This window comes from Lethenteron reissneri, chromosome 12, assembly GCF_015708825.2.
Source record: "Lethenteron reissneri isolate LAM-NWPU_2019-01 chromosome 12, ASM1570882v1, whole genome shotgun sequence".
Classification (NCBI taxonomy): domain Eukaryota; kingdom Metazoa; phylum Chordata; class Hyperoartia; order Petromyzontiformes; family Petromyzontidae; genus Lethenteron; species Lethenteron reissneri.
This window is the reverse complement of record NC_083790.1, coordinates 12,160,573-12,172,160: the sequence shown is the minus strand read 5'-3', so window position 1 is coordinate 12,172,160 and position 11,588 is coordinate 12,160,573.

Here is an 11,588-nt window from a genome sequence, read left to right as displayed (position 1 = left end):
AAAGCCCACTGAGCTATTAGCACTTTTTCAGAAGTGACCTGGTCACAAATGATAGCTCAATGAAATTTATAGCAGCAGTATACTCTTCAATGCACGTTGATTCTAAACATGGTGGGAAAAACCGGAAAAACCATAGAAAATTCGACGCGACCACGGGGAGAACATGCAAACTCCAAATATCCAGGCGTCAGGGTTAGGATCGACCGACTGACCTGCATACTAGGCAACGGAAAAAAACATCTCACCACCGCAGCACCCTGACTATGAACATTGAAAAGAGATCTACTCCACACAGAGTGTACATATCTTCAGATGTGTTGCCAACTTGACATTAAGTTAATCAAGGACGAATGCAATGTTTTAAGTTGGTGCTGACATTGTTTATACATATACAGTCGTGTACGTTCTCAAATGTTATGGCACAAGCAAGTGAAGCATTTTTTACTAAAGGATGTGTGTATAAAACTTGATTTGAAGCTTTCGTGACTGCAGGAATTACTCTTTGATTCTTTCGGTAAAGTCAAGTAGAAAGAAAATAAATTAAATAATAGAATACGACGTTTTGATTGCAACACAAGCAACCGTCATCAGGTAGGAATGAATGAGAAAACAAACCTAGTAAACTTGTAATGCAATATAACACAGAGAGTCGGCTAACACACCAGTCAACACCCTACCTAGTTGATTACGTTCTTCCAAAGATGGATCAATTTCAAAGAGAGAGACAAAACAGAGACACGGAGACATAGACACACAAGCAGAGAGACACACACATAGACACACAGAGAAACAACGCCCGTGTCGAGGCCTTAAATAGAGAGAGGGGGGGGGGGCAGAGAGAGAGGGGGGGAAGACTTTACCGAAAGAACCAAAGAGTAATTCCTGCAGTCACGAAAGCTTCAAATCTAGTTTGAACTACTTATATGGGGAGTATTTCCACACAACTCACACTTAACTTCTAATTTAGCAATCTTTGGTAGAACGTAATCAACCAGGCTATGCGTTAAATGTGTGTTAACCGACTCTCTGTGTTGCATTGCATTACACTTCCAAATTTTACTAAGTTTGTTTTCTCAAACTTCCTATTTCTCTCTATAAATTTTGCCATGCTTGTTTGTTTATAGGTCCATTTTCTCTCCTCCGGCCGCTACGGGGAGGATTTCCACACAACTCTGTCATTGACATGTTAATTTATCTACCCCAACCCCCCCTGCAGAGGCATTTTAGCCAAATCCATTACCGTGTGATTTGTGCTCATCGCACAATGGAAAGTTGCACGATATTTTAACTCTATTACTTCATAAACACAAAAAAGAGTTTTGGATATTTGATATATTAAACAGGATGCAAGCTCATATGCTACTACCGTAGAGCATGCTTATCGGTGGCCCACTTCCCTCCTGTATGCCACAAATATTTGCTGTACTGTATGTTCTTACAACAGCACTTTATTTATGGTGGCAATCACTGACTTTCTAACGATGCAAAGTTGTCCATTCTCTCCTGCACGCATCTTCAATAAATGACACCAAAACCACCTATATACGTATATAGAGGACAAACCTCTACAATTCATCCCAGGGTTAGGGTTAAAAAAGAACCTAACTTTTGTCAATCCACGAATGGATGAAGGCTTCCTCATGCCATGCTGGTCATTGGGGTAGCTTCATCTTATGTTGAGTTTTCAGGTCCATACGGCGTATAGCCTTTTCAATACGGGCAAATGTTTTTTGTCTATTTGTTTGTGTTTCTCCCTTGCGATGGGACTTTGTCAGATGAACGTTGAGATGTTTTAGGGGAAAAGGGTGACCAATAAGGTCTGAATTGATCTGTAATAAGGTAGGGCACTGATAAGGGGTTGACAGCTATGCTGCGTTAACTCACTAAAATGACTGTGGCAAGGTGAACCACCTGTGCTCCCGACTGCGCTACCTTTTCGTGTCGAATAGTCTTTTGGAGAGCAAACCTTTTCATTGAAATACAATTAGATTGTATTTATTCAGAGTCTAATTATACAACTGCATCTCAAGATGCCTGTACAAAAAAAATGTGTGACATGCGCATCGTGTAACGTTAACTTCTGGGGAAAAAAATATATCGATTCATGCATACACAGTAAAGTAATTATTGTCTATATTCTATGGAAGAGATATAGTGTAGCCAAGGCAGAAGAGGAGCGACACGTCTTAAGATTAGATTAGAACAGGGGCAGGGAGTTTATGTTCGTCCACAAAGATGAAAGTTGCAAATTTGAAGACCCCAAGAAGGGCCATTGCCCGAAACGTCACCTATTACTACTACGTACATACTGCGTCTCATTTAGGCAGTGCTATTGACGAATGTGATGGGTTTTATTGGAAGGTGAAAGCTTTTAAGCTGAGCTTTATCGCGACTCGTGCACTCGTCATTCAACCCGACCGAGCTTGTCCGAGAAGTAAACAAAACTAGATTCCCGTTATAGAGAACCCTATCGCTGCATACTACGTGTACGTTATAACCGCAATGTTGAGGGTATTTATAGGATTCTGTGATCAAAGCATTTTTTAACGCGGTTCAATGAAGACTTGAGCAAATTATGATGAAAAAAGCGTATCAAGTGCAATGCAGTGCGGTGGATGAAGTTGAAACATTCCGATCTTTAGAAAAATGTGGGTACTGTCGTTTGTTGTTTATGCTTTTGGAGTGTGTCCTGGCTGTGAGGGATTGGGGTGCTTGTGTGTACAGTGTGCCTATGTTATGAACAAGGGAAGGTGAGGAGATCGTGGTAGGAGCCCTTTTTCTGCTCGGGTGTCCCAGGGGCACGATACCTAAATTAAGTCCTGCTCATATTGAAGTGGTTTCCATTTAACATATACAGATGTGCTCATGAATAATGGATGTCGACATTTCATCTTCAAAATCGTGCCACTTCCCCGTCAATTAAGTACAGTACCGTACACTACTGTATAAAACGTGCATTTCCATAGGTCCCTTTATCAGTCTTGCAGAGTATGCCCTCGGTACAGCACAAATCACACTTTACCTTACACAAAAACCACATCCCAATGCCTGTGAAGCGTAAAATCAGAATCAATATTCATACTGGAGGAATCCGATGAGCTATGAAGCTGTTATTCACATGTCCAGTAGGCCACTATTCACAATCTGCTGCAGTAGCACAATTAATGTGTAGAATGTTTACGCAGCGATGCAATGTACATACTGTATATGATCGATGTGACTGACAATGGAAGTGGCACAGCAATCTCATGTTACGTGCGACGAACTGTAAAACAAGATTAAGGTGCAGCCCTGTAATTACTTGTCCCTCTCCACACAGGCCAGACGTCTTGGCAGAGGTGGGATTGCCCACACTCTACCTCACCACACACTCCCAGCCAATCGACTGTTTGTGTAACCCATTTATACTGTTCGGTGGACAGAGAGGAAATTTAGACATTTCCCAATGTTTCAATGGGAGATCGAATTACAATTCCGTATCTAGATTGCACAACGACAAAACATATTGTGTACATTGTGCAAGAGCGCAGCTGCGTGGTCAACACATCTACGCCTCTGTATAAGGAACGAAACAGGAAGACTTCTCCACAAATCTGGCTGTCGCCTGATGAAGCTAGTTGTAATTACTGGCGAAACGTTATACTCTGATTGTAAATGTTGTGGCTTGGCTCTCCAACACACCGGTGTGCTGTACTAGTGACGAATTGGCATGTTCTGTTTACGTGACAACCCTTACTAGTTGGCTGTGTCGGGTGGTGGCGGATTTTTACGACACATTTATATATTTACGCGATCTAACCCAAAACCTCTATTATGGACTCTTTAGGTTCACAGGTTCGCCTCGTTCCCCCTGATGCCGTACAGCCCAGCAGCCAGCCACAACCCTGACCGCGTTACACTGACGGCGTTGACCGAGACAGCCAACAACTATCCGGCCGCGCAATTATCGAGTGAAGGCGGCAGCGACAAAGGCGGCGAAAACGACAGCGACGATGAGACGAGTCTACTCCCAGAACCGGCAGCCCGGAGCTCCCGCTCTCTGCTGCTTTTATGCTACTTGGCGTAGGCTGGCTCCACCCTGGCCGCGCCTCCCTTCTCGAACCCACTAGCAGGTTCCTGGGCTTCCCGATGAGGTCTTCCGTGACGCTTGCCCCAGTTCCTCCGCCCTGCCGGCACACCCGTGTATATGCTCAATGGCGTGTGTGCTAACTGTCCATCGCAGTTGTCGATGCTGGACAGCAGTCAGAACTATGTCACTACATATTCTTGGTTCGTTCGGTAAAGTCACGTAGAAGGGAAATAATAAAATAAATAATAATACAAATATAGAACAATAAAAATTCTCACGACGTTTCGACTGCAACACAAGCAATCATCATCACACCTGATGATGATTGCTTGTGTTGCAGTCACACCTGATGATGATTGCTTGTGTTGCAGTCGAAACGTCGAAAGAACCAAGAATATGAATCCCTGCAGTCACGAAAGCTTTAAATCTAAATTTATGTCACTATACTTGTAATACTGCAGTGATAGAAATAAGCATAAACAAAATGAGCAAATGCTTAGGGTCACAAGAAGCTCAAGGGCACCAGATTTTATGGGAACAAGAGGCGTGCACTAAATATCTGCCGAGTACAATATATCTACATTCATTCTCTCTCACCATCTGCTATGAACAACATATCCAGCTTACATCTCTCATCTCACTACACAGCTATACTGTCCGCACCGCTCGTCTCTCCTCCCAAACATCAATGTTGCATTTCTCTGCATTTATATATTTTCGACGCGTTTCATCTCTAGCTCTCACTGTCTCTTGTCAACACACCATCTCCACGTCTCTGTTTTCTAGATTGGTTCCGACACCTTCGTATCTCTAGTTGTCTATATTCGCATTGTCATCTCACTCAAGAGTGAGTTTTACTGAAGTCTACTCAGTAATTTGTAAAGAACATTGTATTGTTGGAAAATGGGACAAATTAAAACTCTTCCAGAACAATACTCCAATCAGAAACAGTGGCTTCCCTCATATTGTATGTACTGTGCATTGAAGTTCCTCACCTACAAACAAGATACAACGTAATTGTCAAAGAGAACATGTCAAATAACATACATACTTGAAAATACTGTGATGGAAAAGTATTACATTTTTTATTCGCATTATCATGCAAATTATTTAATGGTTGAAACGCCTGAGTAACCAAAAGGTCACGCTGTTACTGAAGAAAGGCCTCGTTTTCCCTGTCAGCTGATGCATCAGAATTCGCAGGGGAAGAAACACAAATTCCGAGTCCAACTCAACTGGTTCAGAGCACGCCAAACTGGACGAGCATCTGGTTGGGGTGAATCAGCGGTTCAGATCGCACGGCTTGGCAGACACAGCACTATCGACACCAGCTCGACTGTGTTTTGTTGTTGCACAGTCAATAATCGGTGGTTAGATTTGACATTGCTGTAATAATAAAGTGTTAAAACGCGTGTCAAGGACACAGTACAACCAGCTGTTGTTGTTTTAATCGCCTCGGAACAACACTTGCATAACAAGGCTTTCCTTCATAAGAGGTTTTTGGGTTAGATCGCGTAAATATGTAAATGTGTCGTTAAAACTCACCACCACCCGACACAGCCAACTAGTAAGGGTTGTCACGTAAACAGAACGTGGCCAGTTCGTCACTAGTGCAGCACACCGGTGTGTTGGAGAGCCAATCCACAACATTTACAATCTGAGTACGACGTTTCGCCAGTAATTACAACTAGCTTCATCAGGCGATAGCCAGATTTGTGGAGAAATCCACCTGTTTCGTTCCTTATATAGAGGCGTAGATGTGTTGACCACGCTTCTGCGCTCTTGTACAATGGGGGGGGGGGGGGATTACTGAGGCTACGTACATTATGTGCGCATTATGCATGCGCATTATGCGAGCCCTTTGAACTTATCCTTTCTCCCCCCCAAAAAAAACGCTATTATGGTTGATATTGGTCGCGAAAGCCGACGTTCCTTAACTTCCCACATGTGACGAAATCGGTGCATCCCTGGGTGATTTTGTCTCGTGACAAATGTGTCTACCTTACATGGTACAACATATGAACATCGGGGCAGCATAGGCACATCCACAATTACTCTATACGCTATAGGCACATCCACAATTATTATATAGCCACATTTTTGACGTTCACGTGCCTAACGAATGATTTCCCGACATCACACGACTCAGAGCACGCACACGAATGCCAGCGAGACGTCACACACACACAGCCATCACGTGGAGAGGCGACAGGAGCGCACAGCTGCTCATCGCAATTCACAGCAACTCGTACCATGATCTCTTCGGCTGGAATGTGTTCATGCCGTCTGCGTGGGGCGGCCCTGGCCATCTTCTCTTCGGCTCTGCGGCTAACTTAATAACGCTTGCCTTGATTGGTCTCGCCAGCGGTTGTTGTTGTTGTGTGAGCTGTTTTTGTTGTTGTTCTGGGTTTTCTCGTCGGAGGAGAGCGCTGCGCGTCTCTGACAGTCGGGGTGGTGGGTTGGAGCGAGTGAGTGAATGGGTGAATGCGGAAGCGAAACTATGGAATACGGGTTTTTAAAAAAAAGGCGGCCAAGGAGATCGCAGAGGGCGTGAAGGAGGAAGAACGGCCGAGGGAAAGTGGGGGCTGACTAATGAATGTGGCTCAGGAAACGGGCACCGTGGCGGAGATGAACGCAGTGAAGCTCGGCTGAAGAACGCGGGCGGAGTGACGGCGGTTTCGAGGGGGCCTTCTTCAGCCACTGTGCTAAGACCAGGAGGCCGACAATCAAAATAATTAGAGACATTTTAACAAAAATCGGCTAAAAAAGATTTCAAGAGCCGCAATGCACGTGAATACGAGTCACGAAACAGTTTGGCTTAAGACAGATCATGGCGAGCTCTTTACTTTCATTGTTTAACTACGAAATTAAATACACCCTTTGAGACACGGAAAATATTGCCTCTTTTGCAACGGGGTTACAGATAGAACAAAATTACTTGATGACTTGTATATGATTCCAAGCCATTTCGAGACTGTTAAAGAATGCTTTAGTTGATTTCATTATTACGTTTTGACAATTGTCTCAATGGGCTCCCATCTGATTGACTACCATGGCAGATGTGGAAACAGTACTTAATGTTCTAGTTTATAGTTTAATGGATTGATGGAATATTTAAAACTGTCCGGTGTCGACTGTGGACACCCAGAAGCGATCATTGAACATTTGACGACTCAAATCCCGATTCATAAACACAAATGGAGGCATCATCACGGTGATGCACCACTCCGCTACTCCTGACCAAATAATCTGGCTGAATCGCTTCAACTTAAAGTTATAGTTGTCGCTCTACATCAATGGTTCTTAACCTGGGGTGTGCCCGCACCTCCTGGGGGTGCGAGATTCCCTTTCTGGGGGTGCCAGACATGGCAGATTTCTTTAGAAGGTAAATCATCGAAACACAAATTAAGCACTGGCACGTAAGTACAACTACTGTGTTTCATCAAACCTATGTGTTTATTAACATTATATATATTTTACAATTCAAAACCAAAGGGGTGGTGCAAGGCTGCAGTAAAGGTTAAGAACCAATGCTCTACATCAACATCAGCCATACGGCGAAATAGAAGGGTACCTAGCATATTCCTGGGGAGGGAGCTGGTAGGAACGTTGGGTTGCTCGGTCAATGGCCAGGGTCAACGGCGGCGTGGTGTATTCCGCAAATATGCCCGACTGAGAGGGCGGGCACAAGCCAGCGTGAGTAGGTTAAACGTTTAATTTTATAAGAGCATCACGGGGTGACCAGCCCCTCCCCACCCTCCCCTCCCCACCCCCCCAGCCCCACCCTCCCCACCCAGCCCCTCCCCACCGTCCCCTCCCCACCCAGCCCCTCCCTCCCCACCCAGCCCCTCCCTGCACGACGGACGGACGGACACAATAATCCCCCGTGGGCTGGTGTAACTAGGAGGTTCCTACCAGTAAGAGTCTCTGCTCTCTAGTTATTTGTGATAACCCTACACGTGTCTACATGGGATACGCAATTCCCTTTGTACCGGCAACGGGCAGACCCACACACAGCTCAATATTTACCGTGTGCTGAACTAACGGGCTTAACTCGATGGTGCGACACAAATTAGTTGTCTTAGTTCAGGGGTCGGCAACAAAAATAACAAGAGGAGCAATTTTTTTCGAATTCGGTAGAAAAAAAATACCGTAAATATTTCAAGAGCCACCAGAATGCTTGTGAATCAAGTCACCAAGCAGTCCTTAAAGAGTCGCGTGCGGCTCCAGAACCGCAGGTCCACCCACCCCTGTGTTCGTGGCTGGACGAGTCTTAATCTTTACCATATTTTAACCCTAGTTTAAATCCATAATTTTGTGAGGAAGAGCCATCAATGCATTGTAGTATCACAACAATGATCAAAGAGCACACAATAACACTGGTCAACACAACTTTTCTGGCATAAGGTATTCCAACGGTTTTAAGGTAATTTTGGGATGCTGATTACAAATCTGGCATCAGTTTTTGTCTATCACATCAGGTTTTTTGAGGTAGCAAATATTGCATTTCCAATAAAAACTGCAGAAGAAAAATATTCAATAAATGTGGATATCTACATAAAATGATATTATAAACACACTATCCTAAAAATACAGAACCATATTTTAACACTAAAGCAGTCACTGACTCGCAACGACTTGCAATCATAAGTGACAGAGTTAATTTCGGGTAAAATCAATGGAAATGGGGTATGCCGATAGCATAAAAATGAGATGTGATAGAGTAAATCTGAGATCAGATTTGGAATCAGCACCCTGAAATTAGTCTAAAACAGCTGCAAAAGTCCAGGCCAGAAAAAAAAGTTTTTTCTTGTTGACCAGTGTAATTGTTTACACTTCCTGGCATTAGTCGGTGATACTGCTGCATTGGCAGTGGTGCCGAAGCATATGCTCTTGCCAAAAACTTCAATTGATCCAGCAGCATTTGTTTAACTCTACTGATGAGACCCAGAAGGTTGAAACAGGTCCAGTGTGTGGACTGGACGAGTGACTGAGTCGGCGTGGCTTTGTAAAAGTGGGCCGCTGCGTCTCCCAGAAATGTGGTAACAAAATCAACAATATCAACAAGTCGGCAATAGGCCTAATTCACGTAGCTATCTCTCCATGTGTATGTACAAATATTACAGTATTTACACCATTAATTATCAACCACGTGGCCTTCTGTGAGTGCATGCATTGACCCGCAATGTCTGCTCTGCCCTCTGTTGGTGTGGCGGGGGAGTTTTTTTGTTTGAACGCCGCGGGTTTTGCAGTTGCCAGCACTGGCCGTGATGAGGGCAGCACCACTCGGCGGCTTCTTCTCAACTCTGCTGTTGCTGCTGCTGTGCGTGCAGGAGCTCACGCGCACCCAGTGAGTCCAGAACGAGCTCCCAAAACCACTTCCGTGCCCTGGCACAGTGTCTCTTCATCCCTTCCCGTATCCCTCGCCCAGACAAGTTCGTGTCGTGGTATATGCCCCGGATTTGAGCTGACGGCATGCTTTAACAATGACAGCTTTTGCTGGAGCAAGCGAGCTTGGAATTCCGAGTCGGTTGAATTGTCGTCAGCTTTAGGTGTTGCGATCGGGGCTGTTTGGTGGCGCCGCCGTCTTCCGATCGCTTTGCAAGCGCACGACGCTGGGGAGGCGGGGTTGAGCTGAACGCGAGAGTCGTGGTCACGGCGTTTCCCGATCCGGGTCGAGCGGCCGACCCCGGCAGCTGAAACGCCGAGTGGAAACTGAACGTTCGATCAGCTGGCCAGCACCGCCAGTGGCGGCATTCGAGACACCGACACTGCTGCCCGCTCTGTCTTTAAAGCAAAATTCACGGCCAACACCAGTGACGCACCTCCGATTAGCACGGTTGGCTACGTACGGTGCGAAAGAAGTTCAGCGCATACAATTGTTGATGCTGCTGCTGCGTTGGTGGACAAATTATTTATTTTTAAATACCTCCATACATTCATCATCACACGTTTACATACTTGTCAACCTATACGTTTTAGCCGTATTCTTGTGTGGGGAAATGTTGTTTTCAGGTCCATAGGTGTACAGCCATCTTTTTCGGGCAAACATTTATTTGTCTATTTGTGTTTGTCCCTTGTGATGGGACTGTATGATGAACGTTGGGATGTATAAGGGCACGGGGTGACCAATTAGGTCTGACTTGGTCTGTAATAAGATAGGCACTAAGGGGTTGACAGCTATGCGTTTGCCTTAAAAGGAGAAGTATATATAATAGGCGACGTTTCAGGCAAGGGCCCTTCGTTATAGTTTGATGTGCGATGGAGAAGGGTCACTACCAGTACTCGTGACATTAGCGAACACAGTACAGCACGTGTAGAGTGCGAAGTGGGAGTTGATAGGATTGATTGGAATTCACCACGCGCGCCTGTTGTTTTAAGAGCTCGTATCTTTGAAAGTGACGTTGAAAGCCCACCAACTTCGGAGGTTGCATCTATACATGTCGAGTATTTTAAAGGTTGACTTTTGCTTTAATTATTAATTTTAAAAACACTTAACACGACGAATAAAGACGACGTGGAAGACTGAGTGCACGTGCACAAATAGTGCTTCCAGCATTGTATTTTAACGCAGACATATTTACAACATTACAGTATTCAATTGTGAAATATATACAGTACAGTACTCTGTTAATGTACATTGCACGTATGGGTGGAGCGGTGGCGAAGTGGTTAGCACGCTGAAGTTTGAACCCGGAGACCTCAGCTCGATTCCCGGCCACGGCTGACATCAGTGGCGAGTGATATCAGAACCGGTGTTCGGCACCTCTCCATTTACCAACTCGCATTGACCAGCGTGGTGAAGTATGGCCACACAACTCAATGAGCTATATGGTGTTTTGGGAGGGCTTCATCCAACAGTGGATTGACAAGAGGAATGTCAATTATCGATGATACATCTCGAATAAAATTACGTGCGGTAGAAATTCAAACGTGGATGTTGAAATCGCACCCACAGCGTTACCGGTATCATGTATCTGTGTCGTGTCCATATTCAAATGGGTGTCCGTGCAGTGGCCAGTGGTGCAGGCGAGGGTGGCGTGGTGGTGGCCAGGAAGGTCACAGGGGGGTCACTGGGACAAGCGAGGGCTCTGCAGTACCCCCTCGCCACCCCGATGATAACGAACACATAAGTTCGCACTCATTACACACAAAGTGCGTGCCACTAATGAACCACACTACCTTGCTGATCTCGTGAAGGAGCATGAACCCCGATCATGCAAACTCCGATCATTCTCGCAGCGGCGGCTTTTGGCGAACATTCGAATAAAAAGACAGCGGTGACCGAATCGCGCGCTTTCAGATGCGCTTCGGGACGCTCGCCCTTCCGATAGCCCGTCACAGACTGTGGGGGCAAGTGCTGATAATTGTTTTTTTACCCTTTTATCTGGCAACAAAACTGACACCTTTTTTTACAAGGAGTCATGTTTGCATTGACCACAATACCTGCGGTCGGAATGCACACAAAAAACACAACTCTGATAATGATATGCACTGTCCTGAAATTGATTGGTTCACA